Consider the following 12,043-nt stretch of genomic DNA (forward strand, 5'->3'; position numbering starts at 1 on the left):
CTAAACAAAACAATCATGGTTATTCAAAAAACATTCCAAAAAACGCATCAGGAGGAGTGGGAGAAAACACCACAAGCACTTCCTCGATTTTCCAGAATCATCTGAGAAGTCAGAACAGGACGCTTCACTAGATGTTGTCAATCTCTCGTCTGTTGTATTTTCTGAGACAGAAATAAAACTTTTAACTCGAGGTCTCAATTTTTCTCCTACTTATACTGGACTTGACATTTTTTCAACATGGAAAGACATTGACAAATTTGTATGGGACATAACAGTTAAAAAAACATTTTTTTGAGGAAAATAGGGAAGCTCAAGCTCTTAATTTACCTTCCCTTACCATTGAGTTTGCTGTAAAATTTTATGGAACAAAATGGACTAATGTCTCTTATGGATCTGGACACTGAATCTCATATAAGTGAACAAACCAACAATGTTTCTTTGTTTAAAATGAAAAATCCTTCATTCTATCTAGTCCATACCAGAACTGAAGCCATGGACCGTTTTCAAAAAATTGTAGAAAAAGAAATTCGTAATCTCACTTTGAAATCAAAGAGAAGAGAAAGACATGCACTCTTGCTACAGTGGTGCTGACTGAACGTGGAGTTATTCCACCAAATTGTAGTCCCAAGAATGAACAGTTGCACTCAGAGTTCCTTTAAATTGCAAAGACTGTGGCTTTTTATTTTCAAAACACCAAAATTAAACCGTTCACCGCAGTGGTATAAGGTAACGTTTCAACCCGCTGGGTCTTTATCAAACCTTACTGAAAAAAGGGAAAGTACAAAGTGTCAGTCTTATGTGAGAAAACAAATTAAGTACACAATATGGAAATTATACAAAGGCCCTTTAAGTAATAAACAGACAGTGCTGCACTTTCATTCCCTCATACCAGTGCTCACATCGCGCCTGCACACATAGCTCCCCACCATACATGTGTTCCAGGTCTCCTTTTTCCCACGTACTACTGCGCATGTGCAAATGGCATTTCTGGACTCTATGATTCCTTTCATTTCCGGCCACCTCATATATATTATGGCACCTGCTAGCATGCTCCCACACACCACCGCAGCCTCCAGATGCAGCATACAAGTAGGTCTGTATACTCTTTATTACCTACTTCTCTTCTCAAGCTCGCCTCTACCTTTATCTTATCTCTGTGGCCTTCTCCCCCACAGATCCTAACGGGACTCCAGCACTTCACATGAGAACATCTCGTCCTCTTGTTTTTCTATTATGAGGTCAGTACCAACCGCTTTATAACTGCATTTTACATCCACCACCCATCTATAATTGTAATCTCTGTGGACTAATATTATGATCTCTGTGGACATTTATTATTGTAATCTCTGTGAATGTATATTATTGTGATTTCTTTGTACATTTATCTCCTCTTTTTGTACGTAGATACACATATAAATGTGCTCGTTTATAGCATTCTCCTATATCTCTCTTGTATATTTTTGGTATTTCCTATGAAACTACTAGATTTATGAATTTATTACTGCTACTAAGGGTATTTGAAATACCCACAATCCCCCCTGGGACACTACCATTTTAGAGCTCATAGGACCCTGATTGCTGTCTTTGTTTCACTCTTGGATGAGTGTATAAACATATACATGTCTGTTTATTACTTATAGGGTTTTTGTATAATTTCCATATTGTGTGCTTAATTTGTTTTCTCACATAAGACTGACGCTTTGTACTTTCGCTTTTTGTCAGTAAGGTTTGATAAACACCCAGCGGGTCGAAACGTTACCTTATACCACTGCAGTGAACCGTTTAATTTTGGTGTTTTGAAAATAAAAATCCACATTCTTTGAAATTTAAAGGAACTCTGAGTGCGACTGTTCAGTCTTGGAACTTCACTTTGAAATCAGACGTCTGTTCCTGTAAATTTAATTTGTCTAGATCAGAACGTGAATCTCTTGAAAAAATCAAAAATAATCCTGATATCGTTATTAGAATGTCAGATAAAGGTGGCTCAGTGGTTGTATTAAACAGATCTGATTATTTCAAGACCATTCATGATATGTTATCAGAAAGTGATGCATATACCCTTCTAAAATCTAATCCAACTTTGGAATTTTCTTCACTTATCAAATGCATTGTGGATAATGTTGTTAGTTGGGGGATTTTTTACTAACCAACAGACAGAATATATTTGTATAGACAACCTTAAAATCTCAATTCTGCATGCCGTACCTAAAACACACAAACAGGTTTTTCCTCCTACAATGCGCCTTATTATTTCTAGTACAGGCTCATATAGTGAACATTTGGGGGAGTGGATCGATACTATTTTACAGCCACTAGCCTAACGAGTACCTGGTTACCTAAAGGATTCGTGCAATGTTCTTGGAATGTTTCATGATGTCACATGGGATCCCCAATGGTCATGGCTCACCTGTGATGTAATTGCTGTCTATACATCTATACCCCACAAAGTAGCTTTACATGCGGTACAGTTTCACCTATGTAAATATAGCAATTTTTCTCATGATCTCCAATCATAGATTATTTCAGTACTTGTATTTTTACTTTCCCACAATTATTTTTTGGTTGATCACAAGTTTTTTTACAATCAAGTGGAGTTTCAATGGGGGCGAAATTTTCCCCCTCGGTAGCGAACCTGGTTATGTCATGGTTGGAAGAAAATTATATCCTCAGGGTTGATAATCCATTTTTCAATTATAATAAATGGTATTCCAGATTCATAGATGACATTGTTAATTTGGGATGGAGATTCTATCTCCATAAACCCATTCAGTTTTTATTTCAATAATAATCCCTTTAATTTAAAATTCACACACACCTGGAACCCAGAATGTATTAATTTTCTAGATCTAAGTCTTTCAGGGATTACATATGAAACAATTAGAACTCACACTTACCACAAACTAACCGCAGGTAATACTATCTTAGGCCGGTTTCACACGTCAGTGGCTCGGTACCTGTGGTGACAGTTTCCTTACTTACCGTAGACACTGACTCACGTAGACACATTAAAATAAATGTGTCTCTGCACATGTCAGCGTGTTTTCACGGACCGTGTGTCCGTTTGCAAAAGACGGAGACATGTCAGTGTTCAGGGGAGCGCACGGATCACATGGACCCATTAAAGTCAATGGGTCCATGTAAACACGTACCGCACACGGATGCTGTCCGTGTGCCATCCGTATCCTGCCTGAGGACCACACGGAACAGCGCTAGAGTAAGTGCTGCCCGCTGTGCATGTTGCTGAAGCCGCCATTCATCCATTCTGTCCTACTCATCTGAAAGCAGCGCTCGCAGGAGAGAAGGGATTAAAGATCAAGTCTTTTTGTTTAAATTAAAGTTTTGGGGTCACCTCCCACCCCTCCCCACCTCCCTTGCACCCGCTGGCTTGCAGAGAAATACTCACCCAGCTCCCACGACGCCTCCTCTCAGAGCCAGCAGCTTGTCCTGTGTGAGCGGTCGCGTGTTACCACTCATTACAGTGATGAATATGTGGCTCTCCACCTCCCATAGGGGTGGAGCTGCATATTCATCACTGTAATGAGCGGTACCACGTGACCGCTCACACAGGACAAGCTGCTGGCGCTGAGAGAAGGCATCGCGGGAGCAGGGTGAGTATTTCTCTGCAAGTGGGTGGGCACACAGGGGTGAGAGGTGGGAGGTGACCCCAAACTTTATTTTTAACAAAAAAAACTTTATTTTTAACCAAAAAAACTTGATTTTTCATCCCTTCTCTCCCGCAAGCGCTGCTTTCAGCCGAGCAGGACAGAAGGGATGAATGCCAACTTCAGCACCACACGCAGGGGACAGCGCAGTCTCTCCTGCACGGTTCGTGTGGTTCTCAGGCAGCACATGGGCAGCACATGGCTGCCGCACGTGTGCCACACTGATGAGCCATGTGAGCACACGGACGATTTCTCCGGTACCGGAATTATCTGGACGTGTGAGACTGGCCTAACATGCAGACAGTTTTCACCCTCCTCACACTATTCAATCTATCCCTGTAGGTGAGGCAATTAGGGCAAGGAGAAATTGCATTGAAGAGTCCGCTTTTAATCAGGAAAAATCTATTATCCGCAAACGTCTTACTAACAGAAGATATCCAAAATGGGCTATTGAAAGAGCCTTTAATAAGGCTGGCAACAAACAAAGATCAGAACTTATAGGAAGCACATCTGATATTTCACACAACTGTAATAATACTACAAATAAAGCACAACAAATTGTCAAAAACACTTATTGTGAACAACCTGTTCTAGTACTTACTTACAGCCCTCATTTCAAATCCATATCAGAAATTATCCATCACTATCTAAATGTTTTGCGAGATGACTCGATTATGGATTCAATTCTTGATAATGGTGTAAAAAAAAGTTTCTAGGAGAGTGCCCACTTTGGGCAATTCACTTTCTCCAAGTTTTTTACAATCCAATTCATCTAGGAGTTTTTCAAATTGGTTATCTGCAAAAGGTTTTTTCAAGTGTGGATCATTTCGTTGCAAAACCTGTTCTTATACAAAAAAACTGCAGCTTTTTCTTGTGTTAAAAAAAAAAAAATTACAACAAGTTTTTAAACTGCAATTCAGATTATGTGGTTTACATCATTGAGTGTGTAGATTGTGAACTGCTTTATGTTGGTTCTACCATAGGAAGACTCAAGGACAGATTCCGTGAACATTTGTATGACATTGTACAACCCACCATTCGACACGTGTCTAACGCTTCTAATCATTTTATAAAGGTTCATAATAGACAAACCTCATCTTTGAGAGTTTTTGCAATATAACAAATTTATAAAAACATACAAGGTGAGGATAGAGAGAGGAAACTGCGTGACAGAGAAGCCTTTTGGATCCTTTGTCTTAATACCAGGGCACCTTTGGGATTGAATCTCAGAAAAGAAATGATGTTATATTATTAATTACAGTTATATTGTTATTTTTCTCCTTCATGTGTAGATTTATTCCATCTGTGTTTTTTTTCACATTTCTTGTCCATTTGATTAACTGTAGTTGAGTAACTTTTTAGTAATTTTCACATGAGGTCTGTTAATTATCTTCCATCTGTTGGACACAGCTTTAAAGAAGGCGTGGATTTTCCACTTTTGTACTTAAGACTAAGAACACAGCAGTTGTTCGAAACGCGTTTAGTTGTCCATGGCTGCTCCCTAACTATTTTGCTGGTCATTTGCAAGCCCCTGCTCTAATTTTTAAATGTTTGAAAAAAATATTTTTTGATATTTTACATTCTGGAGCTGGATTCCTATATTTTTCTTCTTCAATTTTCTACGTCCTGGCAGAGATGTCATTTCCATGCTCGGATGATACCACCACAGTGATTTAACTTCTAATGGGTGAGCTGAATTAACTTTTTTTGTACTTGTGTTGTTACATCAGCAAGTTAGGAGTAGGAATAGGGTGCAAATTGGAAGGTGAGAAGGTAGATGATGAAGTCACTGACTCAACCTGGGAAGGTGACATGCAGAGCAAGGACAGCAGCGTGTAGGGGGAGGGATCAGCAGCACCACAATAGGAAGGAAGAGGCACTGTTGTGGCCAAAGACACAAGGCGGGCAACTGTTCGTCAAGGAACCAGCTCAGGTGAAGTTGCCAAGCCAAGGGTTAGGTGTTTCAGAGTGTGACACTTTTTTAAAGGCAGTTCAGTTAACCCAAAAACTACATTCCAGACCATGACCAGCACGCTCAGGTACATGCAAGCATAGCACTTAACTTCTTTGGCAGAATGTCAAGGTCCAGAAACAATGTCTACAAGTGACACCACTTCTTCTTCCCCTATTCTCCGTACACGTCAATTCCCTGTCCATGACGTAGGCAAAGATGACTTCCACCTTGCACTTTTTGTTGCACACTTGCAATCACCGTCAGCAATCACATCAACATCCTTGTCCCAGCACAGCGCTCAGTTGTCCCTACCTCCTACAATGGATAGCCCTATACAAATAGTGATAGCCGGCTGATGGCCCTGCAAAAAAATGAATAAATTACTTTCAATGTATCTGATCATGTATCACACACTACATGGCCAGATAAGGTATTAAAATGATACAATTACATTTCATGTTGAATGTTTTCTTCACCATTGACAGCAATGCAAATGTGCAAACACAGCGCAAAAATACAAAGTGTGAACATAGCTCAAGGTGTAGGGGGCATTTTTTATCTTATTTATTTTGCCTTACATACAAGTTATTATCCTGGAGAGAATATGTCTTAAGTAGAGATGAGCGAACCTTTCAAAGTTTGGTTGGGTTCGGATTCACCAATCTGACCTCCGTTTGCTGAACGGTTCGATGAACGTATCGAATTTACAACACCTTATGTTGTGACAAAAAGCTTTCCAAACAGTTATAATTAGGGGCAGACACCATGAAAAGTGGCATCAATTGACCCACTGTAGAAATTTGCAAATGGCACAACAGCAGTCAGTCATGAGCCATGCATGAAGTATCAGGGCCTGGCCCAGCATTTACAGCTTGGAACTGAAATTTCAATGAGGGCCTGATGATTAAGAGAACGGTGTAGCCTTCTTAGCTGGGAGACCTCACACCTCATGCAACACATCCACATTTTTTTTTATTCCAGTCACACTCAGATGGCGCAAATATCAGTTTCTTACAGTACTTTTGATAGGAAAATGTAAGAATTGTAACACAGGTAGTTGACTGATCAATTGACCCACAGTAGAACCTGTTATAATGGCACAGAAGCAGGCAGCCATGGCCCATACATGAAGTATCAGGGTCTGGCCAGCATTTACAGCTTGAAACTGTAGTTTTAATAATGACCTGGTGCTTAAGGGAGCGGTATAAACCTTCTTAGCTGAAGACCTCAGAACTCATGCAACACCTCCAATTTTTTTTTTATTCCAGCCACACTCAGATGGCACAAGCAACAGTTTCATACAGTAATATTGGTAGAAAAATATAAGGAAATTAACACAGGAAGTTGACTGAAAGAAAGTTCGGGACTGCCTTGCTGGGAGACCTACTTTCAAGGGCAACCCGCTATAAGGAGAGCGAACTTGGGAGTCTCCGCATTTCAAAAACATAACTGTCAACACAGCACAAAAGTGGCATCAATTTCCACAGAGTAGAAACAATATGATAGGCCTCTGACACACTTTTCACTGCAGGCAACATATATGGAGACCCAACTTGGAGTCTCCACATTTCAAAGACTAATTGTCACACACCACTAAGGTGGCATTGATTTCCGCAGAGTAGAAATATTATAAAAGGCCTCTGACAAACCTTCCTCCACAGGCAACCACCAAATGGAGACGCAGCTTGGAGTCTCCACATTTAAAAAAATAAATGTCACACACCACTAAAGTGGCATCAATTTCTGCAGAGTAGAAACAGTATCTTAAACCTCTGACACATCTTCTATTACAGGAAACCCACAAGATGGAGACACAACTTGGTGTCTTCACATTTCAAAAAATTGTTTGTAACATCAGCAACAGTAGCAACAGCAGGCACAGAAGACACCAAAAAAATGGCACAGACTGAAATAAGGCAAGTTCAATACGTGACACTAAAAACAACACCATTGACAAGTCTGCCCAATCTTCGACGAGGGGTGCAAAAGTTAAGTGGGATGCAGACTGTATGCCTTACTGCTGTCTTGGGGAACGCCACTCTTAATATTGTCTACAAGCATATTTCAATACTATAGCATGCGTGCATCACTTTCAATGAAGGGAAGCATCTGGCTAAATTTACTCTTGTACCATGGATCTAACAGAGTAGCAACCCAGTAGTCAGCATTATTTATAACTAAGAATACAGGCATCATGTTAAAGATAGTCCAGCAAAAAGGCGCTCATGTGTCAGGCATTTCCATGAGGTCCAAGTCACTGCTGTGTTGGTGGCAGGGTAATGCTCAAGTTTGCTTCTTCTGTACCCTCCCACCAACCACGAAAAATAGAGAACATATTAATATCCTCTTCATCTCCTGACTGTTGAGAGTCTATCTCCTTGTCCTCTATTTGCTCCTCAGCTCCTGCATGTTTACTAACAGTCTCGTACCATGAACCCCCATCGCTGTAAGCCATCCTCCTATGGCACTTGCCTGTGCAACAATAGCCCGGAAATTTAAGATTGTTATTCCTTCCACATCCTCTTCTGCTTCCAAATCTTCCTCTGGGACCATAAACTCCTCATGCAGACTATTCAAAGTGTGGCCTAGCATGTACTGTAGATGACTGGAATAGTGATGCTGATGGAAGCTCTAGAGGAGTTTCAGGAGGCAGAAGCAGTGGAGGAACTGTTTGATGCAGAGGTTTGTCTTGCAAGTCTTGGAGAGTCAAACACTTGCGGATCAGCCCCTTCACGGCCTGCCCCCACAGCCACCAGAGTCACCCAGTGCCCAGTCAGCAAGATGTAACACCCCTGCTCATGTTTGCTTGTCCAGATGTATGCTGCTGTAGTGCAGGCACAGCTTTCCTTGAGAAGTAATGGTGACTGGACAACTGGTAATGGGGGACTGCGACAGCCATCAACTTTCGGAAACCGTCTGTATCCACCAGGTGGAAAGGCAGCATTTCTGTAGCTAACAGATTGGATATGGTGGAATTCAAGCTCTTAGCTTTCGCATGTGTAGGAAGAAAACATTCTTTTACATGACTACAACTGCGAGACCGAGAAGAGCTTGCTGCAGTATGGAAAGAGGGTGGAATAGAGAGAACCGGATAAACTGCTGTACTGTGAGTGAGATGCAAGTGGACATTTTATGGTGGATCATGAGGGATTGTGCTAAGTGACACAAAAGAATGTAGATTTCAAATTATTGCAATTTTTTTCCTCTTCTGAGTTTTTGTTTGCAAATTTGACTGGTAACACGTTTTGGGTCATCCTTTGTGGTCACAAAAAATGCCCAGTTTAGGCTACCCTTGTCACCTCCTGCAAACTTCACACTCATGACCAGTGCTGTGGTTGAGGATGCAGTACTTGTTGTGGATGCATCACTTTGTGTCTGCATGGGAAGTCACAACATAACCTTCTTCCTCCTCCTCCACCTCCTCCTCCTCCGCTGAGCTACTGAGCTGCATACCTGTGGGTACACATGATGAAGACTCTACAACCTCGTCATCCTCTCTGTTCTTACACTTCTCACTCTGTGAGTCACCCTCCTCCTCTTCTAGCCCTAATACCATAGACCAGTCCGTGTGCACCTCTGGTACATGAGTCTCAGCAGCAGCATCTTTTTCATCAACTTCTTCTTCACCTTATTCATCTTCTTCTTCACCTTCTTCCTATTATTCTTTTTTTTACATTCTTCATATTCTTTTCATTCAGCTATTATTCTTCTTCATATTCTACTTGTTCATCTTCTTCTCCATCATATTCTTATTTGTGACAGGCATTCCTGTAGTTGTTATCTATAAAAGTTTGAAGATTACACCTTCCGTTTTGCCTGTCACAAAAGATTTACAACAGGATTTGTCCATGTTCAGTTTGGCCTGAAGCAGCAGGTTTTTCCCAGGGGCACCACGAGGAGGAACGGACTCACCCCCGTAAACTGCTTAGTCTTCTTTTGCTTATAATTTAGATAATATATTTTGCTCTTGATTTTTAGTCTTATGCTTAATGTTCTTCTGCTTTTTGTTATGCAGGTTCTTGTTCTTCTGCTTCTTGGTATTCTTCGGGGTGGTCATGAGGGTCGTCGTCTCCAGGGTCGTCATCTCCGGGGTCGTCATCTTCTTTGGGGTTGGTCTTCAGAGTCGTCGTCTCCAGGGTCGTCATCTTCTTTGGGGTGGTCTTCAGCGTCGACGTCTTTAGGGTCGTCGTCAGGGAGATCCAGAGTGATTAGCAAAAACCATTTCCAAAATCTTGAACTTGGAAATGTAGCAGAAGGTACAAGAAGGCTGAGGAACTGCCAAGAACCAGCTGACTGCACTGGAACCTGGATGGCTACCCGAAGGTACAAGAGCCAATGGAACTACCGAGGACCAGCTGATGGTACTAGAACCCGGTTACTAAGCAGGAGGCACCCATGCCAGAAAGCACTACCAAGGACCACCAGACGTTGATGAAACTTGGATACTGAGAAGGAGTCACCAAAGCCAAAGGCTCTGCCTGGAACCAGCTGACAGTACTAGAACCAGGATGGGTAGCAGAAGGTACAAGAGCAAAAGACACTGCCGAGAACCAGCTGACGGTACTGGAAACCGGATGCGTAGCTAAAGGTACAAGAGCCAATGGAACTAGCAAGGACCAGCTGACTGTACTGGAACCCGGTTACTAAGCAGGAGGTACCCGTGCCAGAAAGCACTAACAAGGACCACCAGACGTTGGTGGAACTCGGATACCGAGAAGGAGGCACCTAAGCCAAAGGCTCTGCCTGGAACCAGCTGACGGTACTGGAACTAGGGGGACCTATTAAAGATTGTCTTCCAAAGAACCAGATAATGGTGCTGGAACTCAGATAGGCAGCAGAAGGTCCACATGAAAAAAAAATTGCTAGGCCGCGAGCCGGCCGGAGTTACCGAAAACCCTCAGTCCTACAGGGGGATCTTGTCCTATTGGCACTACAGAACCAGCCTTGATTGCCAGTTCCCGCAGCCCACATAGGAAGTACCTAAAATGCAGGCACCATAGAGTTGGCTAACCCGACCGCAACCCGACAGGACAACGTATTGAAGGTAAAGTGATCAAGACACTAGCCGGAAACAGCTGGCATGCTGGAACCAGGCTGGGCAGGAGGGAGTACCCATGCCAAAGTCACTTCTGAGCAGCAACTGGCAGTGTTGGAGCCCAGCGATTGCAGGAGAAACAGAGTGTCGGCTTTGGCCTAATTGGAGCAAGGTGAAAGGGAACCTGTAACCCCCCCCCCAGGTGTTTGTAACTAATAGAGCCACTTTGTGCAGCACTAATGCTGCACAAGGAAAAGGTGGCTATTTTAGTTATGCTCCTTGCACATGCTGAAGTAAACACTTATAAAATGTGCCCCCTCATACCGTGAAACCGTCCTGGAGGCGGGACTTTCCTTCTTAATGAGACGCAGCACAACCGTCATTCATACCCCCTTAGCACCGGGCACCGCCTCCTCAGCATTGTTTGAATCTGTCCCGGAGCCTGCGCTGTTATGTTATCCCTTGGGCATGCGCAGTTAGTGCTGCCTGTCTTCTGACATCATTTGTTGTCAGGCTAACTGCGCCTGTGCGGCCACGCTGCCCGAGATCCGGGCCCGCAGTGTCTTCTGATTTTTTCACTTCGGGGCTGGGATTCATCTTCGCCTCTCACTCATCTCCTTCCGCCTTCTTCAGACTGTGCGGCTTCAGCTGATCCCTAATCGCCGTGGCATGTGCTTAGTGATCAGCTGAAGCCGAAACATTGTATAAGTGTTTAGTTCAGTGTGTGTAAGGAGCATAACAAAAAGACCACCTTGTCCAAATGCAGCATTAGTGCTGCACAGGGTGGCTCTTTTATTTACAAACGCCTAGGGGGGGACAGGTTTCCTTTAATATCTGTAGTAGTGTGAGTATGGAGGGAGCAGGAGAAATTGCTGGATACACAGCAGGGGATCAGCTGATGTTACTGAACCCCAATAACATGGCAGCAAGTGCTGACTGTGCAGATGGCACTTCCGAGCAGCAACTGGCGGTGTTGGAGCCCAGGGAATCCAGGAGAAGCAGCGTGTAGGCTGTGGCCTAATAGGAGCAAGTTTAATATCTGTTGTAGTCTTAGTGAGGAGGGAGCAGGAGATATTGCCGCACACACAGCAGGGGAGCAGCTGGCGTTACTGAACCCCAATAACAGAGGAGCAACTGTTGACTGTACAGACGGCACTTCCGAGCAGCAACTGGCGGTGTTGGAGCCCAGGGTCATAGCTAGAAACAGAGTGGGAAATTGCTGCACACACAGCAGGGGAGCAGCTAGCATTGCTGAACCCCAATAACAGAGGAGCAACTGTTGACTGTACAGACGGCACTTCCAAGCAGCAACAGGTCGTGTTGGAGCCCAGGGTCAATGCTAAGAGCAAAGTGTAGGCCGAGGCCTAATTGGAGCAAGTTTAATATCTGTTG

This window comes from Ranitomeya imitator, chromosome 4, assembly GCF_032444005.1.
Source record: "Ranitomeya imitator isolate aRanImi1 chromosome 4, aRanImi1.pri, whole genome shotgun sequence".
Lineage (NCBI taxonomy): Eukaryota > Metazoa > Chordata > Amphibia > Anura > Dendrobatidae > Ranitomeya > Ranitomeya imitator.